Source organism: Canis lupus, chromosome 3, assembly GCF_048164855.1.
Source record: "Canis lupus baileyi chromosome 3, mCanLup2.hap1, whole genome shotgun sequence".
Classification (NCBI taxonomy): Eukaryota; Metazoa; Chordata; class Mammalia; order Carnivora; family Canidae; genus Canis; species Canis lupus.
In genome coordinates this window covers 41728909-41747840 of record NC_132840.1, presented here as the reverse complement: position 1 = coordinate 41747840, position 18932 = coordinate 41728909, and the positions used below count along the sequence as shown (strand labels likewise).

Sequence of the window (18932 nt, the reverse complement as noted above, 5' to 3'; positions counted from 1 at the left end):
GGCGTGATCCTGGGGTCCCAGGATCGAGTCCCACGTCGGGCTCCCTGCATGGAGCCTACTTCTCCCTCTGCCTATGTCTCTGCCTTTCTCTGTGCCTCTCATGAATAAATAAACAAATCTAAAAAAAAAAAAAAAGAAGAGGAAGAAGAAAGAAACTGAGGCACAGTAACTTGCACAAGGTCACACAGCAAGAGAGTGGTGAAGTTGGCATTTGAACCAAGCAGTAGTTCTGGAGCACTCCCTGCCTGGGGAAATAGGAAAAACAGAAGAGAGACATTTTATGGAAAGTTTGACTACATGGCAAAGAAAAACCCCTAGAATGTTACTTCTAACCTATTACACTGTAGCTCTATTTCTGATCCTACCCCTTGACTTAATCTACTGTAGAGCTTTTTGTTCCAAGTCAGGAAAAAGGCACTGATAGACTTTAAAAGCTCATCTCTATGTAGAATTTATGGGTGCTTAATTAATAACCATGACTAGCCTAGTTAGCTCAGTTGGTTAGATCATAGTAATTGACATCAGGCGTGCAAATGCATTCATGTCAAGGAATGTCAAGTCAGCTTTACCAGAACAACTATGTTTTGTGGACGTAGACTAAATTTTTTGCCCTGGACAAATATCTTTTATACAGGTTCAGTGTGGCAGTTCATCTCCTGAAAAAATAATTATAGTGTGTGTTCGATTGCCAAGCTATTAGTAGTACCTCTTTCCTGTTCAGGAGACATGTTATTTTGTTTTTTAGTGCTGAGGGGAGGGATAGTTTATTGTGTCCACATCTTCACAAGATGACAGCATCCTCAGCAGCTCAGATTTGTAAACTAATGTCTATAGTTTGGAGAGTAAATAGCTGCTCTTCATGAAAATGGGATAGACTATATTCTGGAACCAGTCAGATGGAGACCAAACCTGAATAAAGCATTAGCAAGGATCAGACCCTGCTTTTCAGGGATATCTTTGAATAAATCTGGGGGAAAAGAAATTTTGACTGTTTAATATAATTTTTAAAATCAGCTCTACCTTTTAAAGGGAGCATTACCTAGTGAGTAATCTACAAGGCTTTGGGCAGCTGATATTGGTTGATAAAAATCTCCATGTGTCAGTTGTGATTTAAACTTCTCAGACCTCACCAGGTAAATTTATTCCTCAGGTAATCATGTCCTGGCATCTGCCTTGTTTATTTAGATCTAGTGGCCAAACTCAGGTCTGCCCACATTGATTTATTGTATCTACATTTTTGGAGGTAATGAGAAATGTATAATAATCTTTGTACTTGATGTAATTGTGGGTAGTCACTTATAACTTGCACTCTACATGTTGACCCACTAACTTGGTATTTTGACAATTTGGCAGTCTTTGTCAAGCCTAGTTACATCTGAGAGTATGGCTGATCAATACTCTAAAATCTCCATGCAAATATATATATAATTAGAAAGTATCCGTAGCTTTCTCTCTTCCTCTACCTTAAATCCCAGATTTCCCCACAATTCCCAGAGTGAAAATAACTATTTATTTTTGTTGTTATCAGAGTACAAGACTTCTTCCCCTTCATAGGCCACACCACTGTGGTACTATTTTCAGTGCTCCCTTCGTTCCAGGTCATATCCAAGGCTTGCCTCAATATTGTCACCTATGATAAATGATAACTAGTAACAGATAAAAATGTGAATTCAGGCATTGGAGATGCTATGCAGACACAGAAAGGTTTAGAGAAAGATTCTTTCAAGATCTGGCTATCAACCCATAGCCAAGTCAGGTTCAGTCAAGGTCACATCCACATTCTCCTCCTGCTCTACATAGATGCATGTATCACAGTGCCATTTTGCCCTGCCAAAATAGCTCTTGCTGGGTAATTCTCCTGTCACACCAGGCCAAAAGCATCTGAGTGTCAGGGAAAAAAACAAAACAAAAAGAAACTAACAAAAACCATCACTGCAAAATTTATGTATATTCAGTTTTTATTTCTTTTTAACCAGCATGAGTGATGGTAGGAGGGAACAAAAAAGCAAAAATCACACCTCTGATGACATAGCAACCACTTAGTTTTTTCAGACGGATCCGAGACAGGTTCTTATAAACTGAAAACAACATTTGACCAACAAAAGAAGAGTTCTAATCAGAAGATTTTTAACGTAAGACTAGGTTTCTCACTCACTGGGCTCTTTTTTAGGTGGAGAGGCTTAAAATGGCTTATGGAACATTTCAAAATGATATAAGCATTTTGCCCCTTTTAAGAAAATCACACATAGCCCTTTATTATGATGAGCAAACAGGCTGGATGGTTTTAAGTCTGTCCACAGTTGGCAGGAAATAGGATACATTTAACTGTATCTACCACCACAGAGGTTGGTTTCCCCACAAACCTCCCTAGCAGGACATGGATGGAAATGTGGGGTTTTTCTGCAGCAGAGAAGCTTATACATAATCCTATTACGATCCAAGGCATCTATTAAATATGATTGAAACAACGCCCATTGGAAGTCTTAAAACCTTAACCACCAGTTTTACTTCCAAAATAAAGTAAACTGCCAAAAGTTCTGATAAAAGTGACAATTTATATTTTTAAGTAGTACAACTGGAATTTTCCTATAGCTGTAGACAAAGGAATCCTTACTCAGATAAGTAGAAGAGCACCAATAAATTTAAGGTAGCTTATGCAAGTTAGGCACTAATGAATGTCATCTTCTGTTTTGTCATGAAAAAAGATCTTTCTGCTGCTAAAGGAGACTGATTTAGATTATGAATAGCTGTAGTGATTTGCAAAAATGGCTCCAGAGAGATAGAATGAGACTCCATATACTCATGGCACTTGAGGTTTCTGCCCTTTTTGTTGAAAATTAATTTGTCCTGTGGGTTATTGGATTCTAGCTCAGCCAATGTATATTGCTCAGTCATCACAAATTTACTTAAAATTTAGTGTAGCTGAAGTTCATTCAACAAGACAAAAGTCTACAGTTGAAAGCTTCTAAAAATCTTTTTAAAAAACTGGCTAACAGTGTAATTGAAAGTGCTGGCGTCTAAGTAGATTCACATAATGTTTTGCAGGTATCAATATATACTATATTACTATGTTAGAAATAGATTTTTCACTTGTTTCCCAAGATAAAGCAGATAGGAAGGATTTATCATCCTTTAGTAAGAGGACATTTTGGTTGAAGCCTCCGTATTCTGAAAAAATATAAATCCCTAACTTCAAATTAGCTGGTACCACATATTATGATAGTAATACCATATGTTTCATTCACTCATGTATTTTATATAACTTCAAAACAATTTTAAAAACAAATATATTATGTTCCTAATGCTTCCAAATCCCCAAACTGTTACATTAGAAGAAAATTAGAAGTACACCAGTTCTGTCTTCCTGTTTCAGCAGCTCTTAACGGCAGGCAACTCCCTACTTAGGACGCTACACCATGGAGGCTTATAGACTGGGAGGGTCAGAGTAGAGAGAGTCATACTTCAGACAGAGCATCATGATACAAATCACTTGCTTCTGACAAAAGGAACACTAGTTTAATGGCCATGCTCCTTTACCCAACAATAATGAGAGGAAAAGAGAGTGCTCTTCAAAAGGGACTATTGTGAGAAATACAAAGGAGACATAAAAGAAAAGAACGAACAGCTAATTGTGGGAAACAGAGCAGTTTTTAATTCATCCTTCACTTAAAAGTGCTTTCCTTAATCCATATTTTTCATTTTTACACACTTAAATATGTATATTTAATACATTAAACACATACACATGTGTATGCTTTATTTCCCTTTGAAAATATATATGAATTTCAATACTTATTTAATAACTAAAATCACACCTCAACTGTGATTAGGGCCATTGGGGTAGCTCCTAACTAAACTGATACACAGGAGGCTACAAACGTTATTTGTTCATTTCACTTATAGCTGAAGGTTTACTACATAATAAGACTATTAAAATATTATATTACAAATACCAAGAGCTAAACCTAATGGTAAAAACATTGGGATGTGTCATCTCATTAAGACAAGAAAGCCAATACTATTTGGAGTGACCTAAACCATAGTTTTAGACCTTTTTTTTTTCTTTTGGATAGCAGCTTTCATTTTATTCCTTACAACTGAACTATACAACTGATAAAGTTCAAACTCTGAAGCGATCAGCACTTGGCTTAAGGTACAATTGCACAAAATGAGATACAGAGTGCTAACCAAATCATGACACAGTGGACTGGAAATTTTAGATTAATAAACCTCTTCCAGTGGAGAGCTAAATAACTTTTACAGTTTTATCTATGGTTATTTGTTTCTCTGAAGATTTATGGTCCTCGCAACAGATATGCATCTTATCTTTCACTTTCCAGATTAAAGAGAGATGATTTTAAACAGGCTTCTGACTGGCATAATCTGGAATTGCAGATGATCTCAATTTTTTAAAAAATGCTAAAAGTGAACTTGCAAGTCAAATGAAAATGACTCTGCGCATGTCAGGTGCACAGGGGGAAAATCTGCATACAGCTAAACAAGGCTGATCTTCTATTAGCAGTACTGATCCCCTTGCTCTGCCGTGAATCAGCCAGGTGCAATCTGTACATGCTTAACCAGGAATTAAAACTCTTCATGCTGCTGCTGCTTTAATTGATTGATGCTAAAAGTTTAGAAAATAAAACCTAACCAGCTATTACAAAGCGCCTTTAACCAAGCCTTCTCCTTTGAAAGCAGGATCCTCAATTGAAACTGGCAGACCACATTTTTAGGTTTCAAGCAGCTCTGTCATTCTACAAGGAATGTGTCTGCCACTTCACACGATAGCTTGAGCTGAAAGACATGTACTTTGAATCAGAGAATCAATAGAACACTTAATGGACAATTAGGAGAACAGCTGTAGGACTGTCAGAGACCCATCTGTACACAGCTCAAACAGCAAGCCTGGACAGGGCCCGGAAAACAAAGTACACTGCTCCAGGGCACTGGCCCCAGTACAAAACCTCCCTTTCATTTCTCATTTAATGTTAATATAGTGTTCTTTTTCATTACAAATTTTAACACGTGTAGAAAATTATGGAAATTGCTTAAGCCATTTGTCAACTTATATCATGTGAATTGATCAATAAATTTCACTACTTTGTTGTTAATGTAGATAAATTTTGGCATTTAATTAAGCTCCAGTGAAAATGTGGCCACTTTTAATTTCGGCAGATGCTGTCGTTTCATTTGTAATACATAACTACAGGGGTAAATACAACCCAATCATGAATTATCACTAAATATTTATAGACAACATAGCAATTCAGAAAATAGACACAAAAGATTTTTACAATGAAACAATTACTGTGTGCAAAATCTGAGATAGGTAGTGATGAACTCTAATAGGAGCTGTGAACAGAATCTTAATATTGTAGCTACATAAAAGAATTACATATGTATATTTTTCTCTCATGATCTTGCTTCCATCGATTATGTCTCTTATTAGGTGGAAATAATATCAAATTCTTTTAACGGAATTATTCTGAATGTTAAAGAATAGTTCTCTAAGTTTGTGGAAGTATATGAAAATTTATAAATTAAAATAAAAATCCATCCCTTTATTTTTTTTCTAAATTTATGTGGATACAATTGGGAAGCTCCTCTTAACAGATAAGAGGAAAATCTTAGAATGTTTATTTCGTATACATGATTTGAATTTGAACTGTAAAGTTGGTCAAGAGGACACCAGTGTGGAGAAAGGAAACAAGATTCTGGACAATGGAAAAAGCAGAATGAACTTTTTTAGGCTTCCTCCATATGGCCTGAGGGGCCCCAAGATGAAATCCTGCTCCTGACAGCCAGAAGCCCTATAGCCTTAACCCTCCGTGGCGTAGTCTGACATGATAAACTGCTGTATCTCATTTGAGGGGGAATAGGCTGCCTCTTGGTGATTCTGCTGGTGCCTTCAGGGAAAAGGGGATTTGAAATCACATTGCTGTCTTTACAGTGTAATCCACTCCATAACGCCCATTCCCACCATTGTCTAAATGCTTTAGTAGGAGGGCCCTGCTGGCTCTGCAATCACTGCATTTTTAGCAGAAAAGCAGACCTGAGTGCCTGTGTATAGTGTCTTTGTAAGTATTTAAAAAATAAAGTTTAGGGAAATCAAAGCCGATCCCTCATTCCTATTTTTACAATGTCTCCATGTCAGATTGGCCATCATTGCCGAAGCAGTTTGGCACTTTCTGTTGTTCTGGCAGAGGAGTACCTGGTCAGAGAAGATGATTCTCTAAATTCAGACTCTATTAGAGAAATTAGAATTAAGCAGCCAACGGGAAAATGGATTGGGTCTTCTTGCTGAACCAAATTACACATCTAACTGCCCAGCCAAAATTCTCTCTCTGGCTCACTCTCACATGTTCATATTTCTTTTTATTCCAAAATATAAATTTCTTAGGACTTGAGGCCTTGTTTTTATACCCCTGAAAAGTAGAAAGGGGCTGGAAAAACCCACCTCAGTTCTAATGAGGATAATTAGGGATCTTTTTGTAATCTCTGAAATCTAGGAGTCATAGATTAGTCATAATGCTAGTATTCTCCTGAGGCATGCAGCTCTGTGAACTGCTTTTTATGGGAAGCTGAGGAAAGATACAGGTTATTGCATAGGCTAAGGAAATACTGGCTTTGTTGAATATTTGATGTAGATATTAAAGTGGTAAGAAAGTTAAGATATAAGATTGGGTGATAAACAAAAATTGAGATTCTAAAAGATTAAGATTGTAGTGAATTAAAGATGGCCACAAAATTCTTTGCCATTTCTTCCATCAGTAAGTGCAGTATGTTTCCTTGACCGCGAACCTAGGTTTCATGAGTGGTTCAATAGCATTTAGCAGATGTGATGCCGTGCAAGATCCCAGGCCAAGCCCTTGAGGAGGTCTGGAAGCTACTGTTTTTGTACTCTTAGGAGTCAGCTGCCATGCTGTAAAAAATTCAGGTTAGACTACCAGATGTTGAGTGGTTACTTAGAGAGTGGTCTTGGAAAAGAAGAGACCATCCTGGGTGTTCCAGACCTGGGCAAACTCCCAGCTGAAAGCAGCTGCCCGAGTGACTGCAGCTTCACCATGTGGAACAGAAGAACCTCATAGCTGAGCTCAGTTAGCCCACAGAATCCTCAGAAATAACAAATCCTTATTAGGTTAAGCCAAGAGGATTTTCAGGCAATATGTCACATGGCAAGAGATAACAAAAACAGAGATTTTATAATAAAAATCTGTTCTTTTTTTCTCCTATCCTACCCTCCTTTTGAAGTTACACCAACCCCTATTTTCCTATGCCTCTTGCAGAAGTGACCCAATAACAATAAAAAAGTCAAAATATTAATGGAGCAGGGGTAGAATTCTTTTTAAAAAGGAGCTCAGACTGATTCCCTCTGCTATTAGTTTTGGGTTTTCTCTCTTTATAACTTCATTCAATATCCGGAGGCTATATCAATGCTTAAATTGGACACCAAAGGAAAAGCAGTTCTGGTAACAAGAACTCCATACCTTTTCAGGATTCTAGTCTTGAAAGTCAGTGGAATGATGCAATTTACTTTAAATACGAGTAGACTTTTAAAAATACATCAATAGATGTTCTGCAATTTATAATATAGTTGCCAAACAGTAGCTCTTTAAAATAAATTTTCTCTCAGCAAAAAGAAACTGGATTCCAGTCATAGCTCTGTCATATATAGGTGCGTAACTTGGGCAAGTAATTTTTTCTTTCTGGGCCTCAGTTTCCTCATCTCTAAAAAGGAGATAATAGACTAAATATTCTTTAAGATCCCTTAAACTTTGCCAGTTTTCAAAGATGTATGCCATTTTTCAGGTAATGCTACCTCACTTTTAATCCCTTATTGTGATCACGTTAGTGTCAACTAAAAAGTCTTTCTCTATTGCCCAAGGCAGGAATGAATATATCCTTAATCTAATATTCTACCCCTGAATAATTGAGGTGATTGTATAATTAACTTTCTCTCAGAAAGCATAATCCTAATTTTTTTTACTCCATCATTATATAAGAACAAAGAAGTATGACAATTTGTCTTTACCATGCAGGTCTCTAAATGGATACCCATTCTTCATAAAGTTCATAAGAAATCAGTACATGTTTTGCTTATGGAAAAGATCTGATAGGAACTGAGAGAGGGTACTAGCTTTAACATGGAACAGAATACCTTCAAAATTCCCTGGTTCTTATTTCTGACATGGAAAATGCTGACACTGAAAATTCTGGGTTTTGGGTTTGTTTGTTTGTTTTTAACATTTTTATTTATTTATTTTTTTCATGAGAGACACACACAGAGAGATGCAGAGACACAGGCAGAAGGAGAAGCAGGCTCCATTCAAGGAGCCCGACATGGGACTCGATCCCAGGACTCCAGGATCATGCCCTGGGCCGAAGGCAGGCGCTAAACCAGCTGAACCACCCAGGGATCCCCTGAAAATTCTGCTGTATTTCAGAGGGTATGCATGAAAACTTACTAAATTCTGGGTTTAGTCAGAAGCAGAATTTGACTACAAGTCTATCTGAAAAACAAGCAAAAGTAAAACTTAAGGCTTGCTACCTTGTTGCATTAGTCTAGTAAAATATGGTAAATATTTGGTATGGTAAAGTCAGTTTTCATTTATAAATATCTAGGAAAGGAACAATATGGTTCATTAATTCCACAGACAATTCCAAAATTTAGTGGTTTCAACCATATATGGAATCAAATAGATGTGGGGTGGAATCCTGAATGAATCATTTACCAGCTGGGTAGCCTTAGGCAATTTGATTAATCTCTGAATCTCAAGTTTCTCCCCTATAAGGCACAGATTTCTGTTTATGGCATAAAATGAGATAATGCATATAAAATGCCTAGAATAGTAAGCACTCAGTAAGTATAAGTTACAATTAAATGTGAGCTCCATGAGAGCAGAAACCTTGCTTGTTTTTTTCACCTTTCTACCTCAAGTGCACAGAAAAGTTGTGTAAGTAAAACATTATTACTCTGGCCAACAGCTCCAACTTTGTTCTGTGGTTTTGCTACATTGTTTATCACGTGTCACATGGTTTGAATTTCATGCCCTTTAATTTGAGCCATCTAAAAGACAAAAATCAGAGGGAGAAACCCTACATAGATAACTGATCCCTGGTAAATTAAAAATTATGAGCATGAACCAAAGACAAGCATGACTCACACAGAATAGGAGAATCCCTGATCAGAAAATAGGTACTTTTGGAAGTTGTTCTAACTACCTTTACAAAAGGCCACTATTTTTGGTGAGCTTCTGCTTTGGTGAAAGTTTTCTAACAAACAAGTAAATTGGGTCTTAGGGGATCCCTGTGGAATAGTTGTAATTCAGTCTGATAGAGGAATAAAACAGAGAGGTTCTAGACAGATTGCTCCAGGTCAGTGATCAGATTGAAATTAAAACTCAAATTGCTTAATTTCCTAATCATTGTTCAATTATTGATCATACTTATTTGTCTCCTATATTGAGAGAGAATTTGGTTAGTGGTATGAAGCAACATTAGAAAACAAGGTATATATAGTGTGTGATCTCAGTCTTTCTTCAGGGAATTCAGGCTGAATTTGCAACAAATCGTATAAATCTTATAAAGATCAATGATCAAAGTCTGCCCAGGGGTCCTGCTGCCTTAGATGGAGAACCAATCCTGGTTCACATTCATAGGAGCATACTTTCAGTGTGGCAAACATTGGTAGAGGATGAGATTGTCCCATCCCAAAACTGCCTAACCAATCATCCCCTGTGAAATGACCAGTTTATTGGGTCTCTACATACGGCAAACACAAAACCATACAGAAAGATTCACATTCCAAGATAAAACTACACTCCGATATTTCTATAATTACAGAAGTTAATATGGCTATTCATAAAGTTAAGGCCAATGAATACACTTAAAAGCAGAAGAGAGAGGGGAACATGCCAGAGGCCAAACTATAAATATGGAAACTAGTATTAAATGTTGTAGGTACCTGATTATAGATGGTTTATGACATGAACTCATATCAAAACTACAGTGACTACTTTTGTCTTTCTCTACTCCTACTTCTGTGAGAGAAGGAAGATAGCAAGCAATGGGAAATGGGAGGATATAGTTTATAAGAAGCATTACCATAGAACTCTGTTGAAACTTGGGTGTCTTGTTCTTTGTATCCAGGGTTGGATATTCCAAGTTATACAAGAGCTCTCAGATGATTCTAAACCTTCATCTTAACAGCTTGTTTGTAGCTTTTGATGGGATTTAAGATCCTAAGACTTTATCTAAATGTAAATAATTGTTTTAGTGTCTCTTCTTTACATGCTAATATTAAGGAAGTATCCTTCTTTTATATTGTGGAAGTCAGGTAAACCACAGTCAAGGTCTGTGGCTTGAGGAGAAGCTGACTTGAATCAGAGATGTGGGTTTAGTTCAATTTCCAGAGCATACCAAATAACTTTAATGGATCACAGAGAGCCTAATGCTAGTTCGTCTTGAGAAGTTGATGTGTACATGTGCATAAAATGTATATTAGAAGTATATTAATATAATTCTATCTCAACAGATTTAATTCTTAAATGTTACATATACTTGTTTAATCTCCCATTTTAAAAGTAGAAAAGGTTAGATTATAACATCAGGTTAGCTCTCTTTGAAGCAGGTAATAATTAAGTTGATTCACTGTTGCAATTACTGTCAAATCCCCCTTAATTACCAGAGATTTTATAGCAGCTTCATTATACGTCTGCTGTAATGCATTGTGGCCCCAAGGAGAAGTGTTGCAGGAAATTCTGCATAGCATGGATAATTCTAACCTGCAGTTACAGCTTCCAGCAAAAGCTCCTGCACTAAATTTATCTTTTTTTGACATTTCTCCCTGTTACTCAAGCAGTTAAATGAGTTAACATTACTAAAATACCTACCTAACTTTGAAAGTTAGAATTGATTTCTCCATAGACATTAAAAACAACAACAAAAAATAGACAAAGAAGGGATAAATTAGCCTTCAGTAATTCCTGAAAAAGCATTAAATTATGTTTAATAATGAATTTCGTTCATAGCATTCAAATAGATGTGAGATCTATATCTAAATCACAAACATATTCCATATTTCTACTTTTGCGGATATTTCTTCTATGATAAGCAAGACAAAAATGATTACTGAATTCCTAACAGATAATCTTGAAGAGGATAATCAACTGCTTTTTATTTATCAATGATTTTTCAACTAATTTCTGGGAAAAGTAATCATTTTAAAAAAGGTCATTTTTAAGTTTCCATATCACTGCTTGTTTTCATTGGAAAAATCTTTACAAATCAGAGCCTGCAAATTGAGTAAAGTTCAAAACAGATAACTGAATAATGTCTCTTACAGATCTCTTTTTGACCAAGGAATTTACTCCACAGAATATATTAGATTCAGAAAGGGTTGCAGTGTCAATGACACTATTGGCAGCTGTGTTAACAGTTAAGGGCCTGGCTTTGTACAGCAACACAGTTATTAAATTTCTCCAGAGACCATGACTCATTAATCAAATATTCATACATCTCTGTAAATACACACTGAACAGAGAATACCCTCAGAGCTGAGCATCCCAGTACAAGTGCTCTTTCATGTAACACTGACAAAATCCTGAGAACATGCGGTCATGTTTTGCATTTCTAATGCACTATGTCCTCTTTAATACTCCATTTCCTAAAAACAGAACACAAATGATCTTACTGATCGCAAGTGTTAGAGGGTTACAATTAAAATTATTCCACTATTGCTTCATACCATCTTTTTTTAAAATGAGGACAGTGAATCAATTCTTCTGTTCTTTGTTTACCATCAAACAAGTAATTTTTTCCCAGGCGGATGAAGAAACCGAGGCCATGCTCCTATTAATACAAGAATTTGTATTAGCATGAAAACAACAAATCACTACTTAAACTAGGGAGGCCAAATAACTTAACATATTAGCAGACATGAACTTGCTATATTTTGCAAAGTCCTCAGTCTGCTTAATACCACTGGGAGTTTTCTTCCTATCGTACAGTAACAAAAGGTTCTTTCTCAATTGCAGTCTCTGGAAAATTGGGGTCTGAAAGCCAGGGAAAGAAGACAAGGCTCAAAATGTTGCCTCATAAGGGTACTAAGATCAGACTTTTCACCTCAGGGTGGGCAGGATGTACTATGCAGAGGGAAGAAAAAAAGGGAGCATCTTACATAAACTTCCCATCTATCTCACAGTTTCTGAAACAATGGGAACCTGATTCTCAATGCCAGTGAAATATAAGCAAATCTGTCAAGTGCTAGCTCATCTCTTCAGCCTGTTCAGTCTACTAACCAAACTGCCTGTCTTTAATCCCAGTTAATCCCAGGTCAAAGACTTCCCTCCCACAGCTGCCCTGTTTTCACCCCCATGCAGTTCAATCCTACTCCACTCTGTTTTCGCTTGTGCCTTCTTCTCTGTCCTTTGGAACCTCTCCCTCAATATGATGAAGGGAAAACTAGAACAGACTTTTGAATCAGGAGAGGCTTAAATCCCAGATCTGCAAATTACTAATTGCACTAACTTGGCAAGTTACATTACCATATCTGACCCTCAGTTACTTCATCTCTAAAATGGAAACAGTAAAAATACCTCATTTCCCAGGATTTTCGTGAAGATTAAACTAAATATACTAAGTATTTTATAAAATACTTAGTAAGTGCTCCCAAAATGACCATTGTTGCCATTATCATTATTGCAATCATCAATCCTCTCTCTCTTCACATCAATTTAAACTTATTTTTCCTGACAATACTAAAGAATTCCTAAACTCACCAGCAGAGACTCCTTCCATTTAAACCTCTGTGGTCCAGAGGAGTAGCTTTGCATTCCCACTTCCAGGTGCTGGCTCTATCCTCATTCACCCCTTCTCCTAGTGATGTTCCCACCATCTACTTTTGACACTCAAAATGCTCCAACTCTGGACAGCAGCCTGAACTTTTGTCTTGACTAATATTCTCTTGACCTTCTATCATTCCATGTCCCCCACTTTTCTCACTCTAAATCCTCTGGTAATCTGGTAAAGTCAGTGGGCTCATTCTCAAAAAAATTTTTTTTTAAGATTTTATTTATTTATTCATGAGAAACACAGAGAGAGAGAGGCAGAGACAGAAGCAGAGGGAGAAGCAGGCTCCATGCAGGGAGCCTGATGTGGGACTCGATCCTGGGGTTCCAGGATCACGCCCTGAGCCAAAGGCAGATGCTTAACTGCTGAGCCACCCAGGCGTCCCCATATTTTTAAATATAAATGAAATTCAATGGCTACAAGGGGAATGGTTATTAAAATATTTTTAATTTGTGACATATTGTAATGTATTTGCTTCATTCATAAGTCCTAGCAGCAAGTCTTGCCACAATTTCAAAACAGTATAAATATTTCAAAATAACTACATTATGATTTGAAAGTATTTATGATTTGTTAGTGACAAAATCCCAGGTACTGCTAATACAACTGTACTTTGTTGCCTACATTCTTAGTGAAAGAGAAATACTGTGTTTCAGTTAGATGTTAATGAAAATAAAGATGTAATTTTTTTTGCATCCAAGTCCATAGATGCTTCAGTTCTTTTTCTGGTTTCATTAAGTTAAGAACCTATACATTAAATAACCTACTGATCTTTAGCCCCATTGAAATACACTAACTTCATTCATAGACTCTATAGAATTATGTCTAGTTAAAACAGACTTTAGGGGTAAGGGCTTGAGAAATCATCTTCCAATTTTAAATCTTCACATTTTAATCACAGTTCTGACTTCTGTACCTTTTATCTTTTTTTAAGATTTTATTTATTCATGAGAGACACAGAGAAAGAGAGAGAGGCAGAGACACAGGCAGAGGGAGAAGCAGGCTCCATGCAGGGAGCCCGATGTGGGACTTGACCCGGGGTCTCCAGGATCAGGACCTGGGCTGAAGATGGCGCTAAACCACTGAGCCACCCGGGGTTCCCTGTACCCTTTGTTTCTTCCTTCATAGTACATTTCCAGGCATCTACCTACATACGTATAAATTTCAGCCTGATACTCAAGGCCCTCAGTCACAGGCCTTCAATAAACATTTCATTCTTATCACTCATTTTTCTGTAAATATCACAGGATGTTTATCATCATCCCCTTACTAAATATCAGCTTGCTAGGCAGTAGAACAACCACAATCAGCCACATGTGCTTCAAATGCACCCTAGAGGTATGGCCCTTTACCTTGACCCCCCACCCCTTTCATTTAGAAAACATGCCCATGGATCCTCTCTGTGGGTCTTTGTGCTGTTTCTTTATTAGCCCAAATGCTTACCTTGTCCCTGCTTTTACATAAATCATACCAGACTTTTAGGTTCATGTTCACCCCATCCTCTATGAAGACTTTCCTAACCCCATACCAGATGTAAGCTTTCTTGAAACCAAATATAATTTTATTTTGTAGACCTTCTAAGTCTTCACTTCCCCTGCCAAGTGTGAGTTTTTAATGTATCTTCCCCACCTTTAAGTAAATTTCTAAGTTCCCTGACAGAAGTGTCACTTTATCTCAATGTATTCTATAGAACCTACAGACATTCAATATTGGAATAGAATTAAGAGGTTTTAGGGGATTCGTTGGTTTTTTTTTTTTTCCTAAGTTGTTCTCCAGTGCCACTTCACACACAAAAAATACTCTTAAAGCCTTTTCAGATCTTAAGGCAGACATGAATGAAATCTTGACAACAGTTTTATTTTTTTTAAAGGTTTTCATTTATTCATGAGAGATACACACACAGAGGGAGAGAGGCAGAGGGAGAAACAGACTCCATGCAGGGAGCCCGACGTGGGACTCGATCCCAGGTCTCCAGGATCAGGCAGGCCCTGGGCTGAAGGCGGCGCTAAACCACTGAGCCACCCAGGCTGCCCTTGACAACAGTTTTAAAGGCTATTCCTTGCTGAGTATTCACTATGGGCCAGGCATTTTTTTCTTAGTGTTTTTACATGTTTCCTCACTTAATTCTCCCAATAGCCCAATGTAATAGTTACTATTATCCATATTACATAGGTGAGATTAAGTAGCATGCTCAAGGCTAGTAAGTGCTAAAGTCACAATTTGGGCAGAGCCAGTCTGACTCTACAGTTTAACCAGTTTACTAATGCCATCTCCACTGTATAACACTGAAGCTTGACAGGGAAATTAAATATGCTTTTTTCTAAATACAAGGATTTATCATTTTTTCCAAACTAATAGTTTTAAGTGAATATGGGTAGTCTTTTGAAGCATTTGTTGTGGCTACAGATGGACATAACATTATCTACTATAATTATATAAGACCTGTGTTTTACATGTGTTTTTTTTTTTTAAGGTTTTGTTTTTTTGTTTTTTGTTTTTGTTTTTTTGTTTGTTTGGTTGTTTGTTTTTTTGAGAGAGAGAGAGAGAGACAGAGAGAGCATGAGGAGAAGGGGCAGAGGGAGAGAGGGACAAGCAGACTCCCCACTAAGTGCAGAGCCTGATTGCAGAGCTCAATCCCAGGACTTTGAGACCATGACCTAAGCTGAAGTGAGATACTTAACCAACTGACCACCCAGGTACCCCGGGTGTTTTACATGATTTATTCCTTTCCAAACATGTATCTTTGGTGTTTGAGCCAATTTTATACTATGTTAAAATTTAATAACACTTTACGTTGTAAAAACAGAAACTGAGAAAAATGAACAAAAATTTTAGAAATTAACAAGCTGATCCTAAAATTTGGATGAAAATATAAGGAATTCAGAATTTCCAAGATTATCTTGAAAAGAAGAAAGCTGGAAGACTTACACTTCCCAATTTCAAATTTTACTTCAAAGCTATAGTAATCAAGATAGTGTAGTACTGGCATAAGGATAGATATACAGATAAATGGAATAGAACTTGGAGTCCAGAAATAAATACTTACATTTTTATGGTCACTTGATTTCAGCAAGAATGCCAAGACCATTCAATGGGGAAGGATTAGTCTTTGCAACAAATAGTGCTGGAACAACTGGATATCCACATGCCAAAGAAGGAATATGGACACTTATCTCACACCTTATACAAAAATCAACTCAAAATGAGTAAAAACAAAACAAATGTAAGACCTAAAACTGTAAAACTCTTAGAGGAAAGTGTAAGTATAAATCTTTGTAACCTTGGGTTAAGTAATGGTTTCTTAACATAATACAAACAACCAAAGAAAATAGAAAATAGATAAATTGGACTGTATCAAAATTAAAACCATTTGTGTCGGGCAGCCCGGGTGGCTCAGCAGTTTAGTGCTGCCTTCAACCCAGGGCGTGATCCTGGAGTCCCGGGATCGAGTCCCATGTTGGGCTTCCTGTGTGGAGCCTCCTTCTCCCTCTGTCTCTCTGTCTCTGTCTCTGTCTCTCTCTCTCTCTCTGTGTCTCTCATGAATAAATAAATTTTTTAAAAAACCTTTTAAAAAATTTGTGTCTCAAAGGACACCATTAAGAAAGTGAACAGAATGGGAGGAAATGTTTGGAAGTCATATATCTGATAAAGGACTTCTGTGCAGAATATGCAAAGAACTCTTACAACTCAATAATATAAAGACAAATAGCCCAATTTAAAATAAGCGAAGAATTTCAATATACACTTCTCCAAAGAAAATATACAAATGGCCAATAAGCACATGAAAAGATACTCAACATAATTAGTCACTGGGAAAATGCAAATCAAAACCACAGTAAAATACCACTTTATACACAGTAGATGGCTAAAATGAAAAAGCCAGACAATAACAGAGGTGTTGTTGAGGAAGTAGAAAAAGTGGAACCTTCATACAATGCTGGTAGGATTGTAAAATGGTATAGCACATAGGAAAACAGTTTGGCAGTTCCTTAAATAGCTAAACAGAGCTACCACTTAACCAGGAATCACACTCCTCAGCATATACACAGTAGAAATGAAATGAAAACAAGTATCCACACAAATTTGTGTACACAGATGTTCATAGCATTATACACAATAGCCCAAAAGCAGGAACAACCAATGTCCATCACCTAATAAATAAACAAAATATGCTATATCCATCAAATGGAATATTATTCAGCCACAAAAAAAGAATGAAGTGCCACTAGTTTTTGAAAGTAGTATGCTTAAGTGAAAGGAGTCAGACACAAAGGCCACATCTTTATGAGTCCATTAATATGAAATTTATAGGCAAATCCATACAAACAGAATTAATTAGTGGGTACAGGGTTTCTTTTTAGAATAATGAAAATATCCTGGACTTTGATAGTAGTAATCATTCACAACTCAGTGAATATATTAAAAACCACTGAACTGTATACTTTATATGGGTGAATTATATCTTAATAGAGGTATTACTTTAAAAAAAATCCATGAGATACCACTTCACATCCACTAGGATAATAGTCAGACATTAGATTTTCCTATGTAATCTGATTCCCCTAAATCACCTTAAATATTATAAAATTTGAACTTTTAAACATGAACCAACAAAGAAGCACGTTCAGCTCTGAGCTGATGCTGCCTGCCAGCTAATGGCCCAATCTTTGTGTAGCAGTTTATACAGTATTGGATTTTATATTTCACTTACCCTCATTTTGTAAACATGACAGGAAAACAGGAAAATGAAAGTGCTAAAAGTCCTGGTAAGAAATATAGGTCTTGCCCCTTAATTTGATATAATTAATATAAAGATAGATATAATTATTAGCTTCAGGGTACTTAGGTGGCTCAGTTAGTTAGGCAGCTGACTCTGGATTTCAGCTCAGGTCATGATCTCAGTGTCCTGGAATGAGCCACATGTCAGGCTTGGTGCTCAATGGGGAGTCTGCTTGAGGACACACACACTCTCTCTCCCTCTACTTTTCCCCCTACTCACATGCTCTCTTTCTCTAAAATTAATAAATCTTTAAAAAAATTACTAGCCTTAGGGTGCCCAGGTGGCTGAGTGGTTGAGTGTCTGCTTTCAGTTCAGGTCATGATCCCAGGGTCCTGAGATCAAGCCCCACATCCAGCTCCCTATTCAGTGGGGAATCTGCTTCTCCCTCCCCATCTACTTCTTCCCCACCTCCCGGCTTGTGTGCACGCTCTCTCTCTCTCTCTCTCAAATAAATAAGTGAAGTTTTTTTAATTAAAAATAAAAAATTTTTAAAATTATTAGCCTCAATGAAATGTTCACTTGACTTTGTCAGTCAACTATATGATTATAAGAGAATAAAAATAAAGTGCATCTATGAAATGCTGAGACTATATCATCCAAGATCACGTCAAGCCTATATGATTAGAAATCATTTTGCAATGTTTTTAATGTTTTCATGTTTTATATTCTCTTAGAACCTTCCTTAAAACATTGTTTGGAAACATCTATTGTTCAATTCCTTGAGATTCAACTATTTTAAGTATTTATAGGATGAAATATAAAAAAATAAGAGTCTCTCTAAATACAGGCATGAAACTGGCAAAGCACAATGGATCAATTTTAAGAACCAGTCACAAGACAAAAAAAAAGATTACCATGCAAATCAGAGGCTTCAATGTCAATATACAAACCAAAATATAAAAAAACTGAATAAGTGATGGCACTCTTCATCAAACACAAATTTTTTAAAGATTTATTTATTTATTTTGAGAGAGAGAGAGCACACTTTGTGGGGAGGGGCAGAAAGGGAAGGAGAATCTTAAGCAGACTCCATGCTGAACGCATAGTCGAGTGCAGGGCTCTAATTCATGACCCTGAGATTATGACCTGAGCTGAAACCAAGAGTTGGATGGTTAACCAGCTGTGCCACCCAGATGCCCCAGACACAATTAAATTTTAAAAACAAGACTCAAAATTCAACATATTGTACATGCTTATTAATGTAAACATGAACACAAAATAGAAGGGAATGTAGACAATTGAAGGTAATATATGTATTTTTTAAGACTTTATTTTTCTCTACTCCCAGTGTGGGGCTCAAACC

At 36.7% G+C, this 18932-nt stretch overlaps 1 long non-coding RNA gene across 1 annotated transcript in view; it reads left to right on the top strand.

Moving 5' to 3' along the window:
• The window catches only part of LOC140630423 (uncharacterized), a 60021-nt gene extending 43719 nt beyond the window's left edge, over positions 1-16302 (top strand). Inside the window, exon 6 of the long non-coding RNA XR_012028193.1 lies at positions 15920-16302. This is a non-coding gene — a long non-coding RNA (uncharacterized lncRNA). The remainder of the gene's footprint in view (positions 1-15919) is intronic.
• Positions 16303-18932: the final 2630 nt, after the last annotated feature.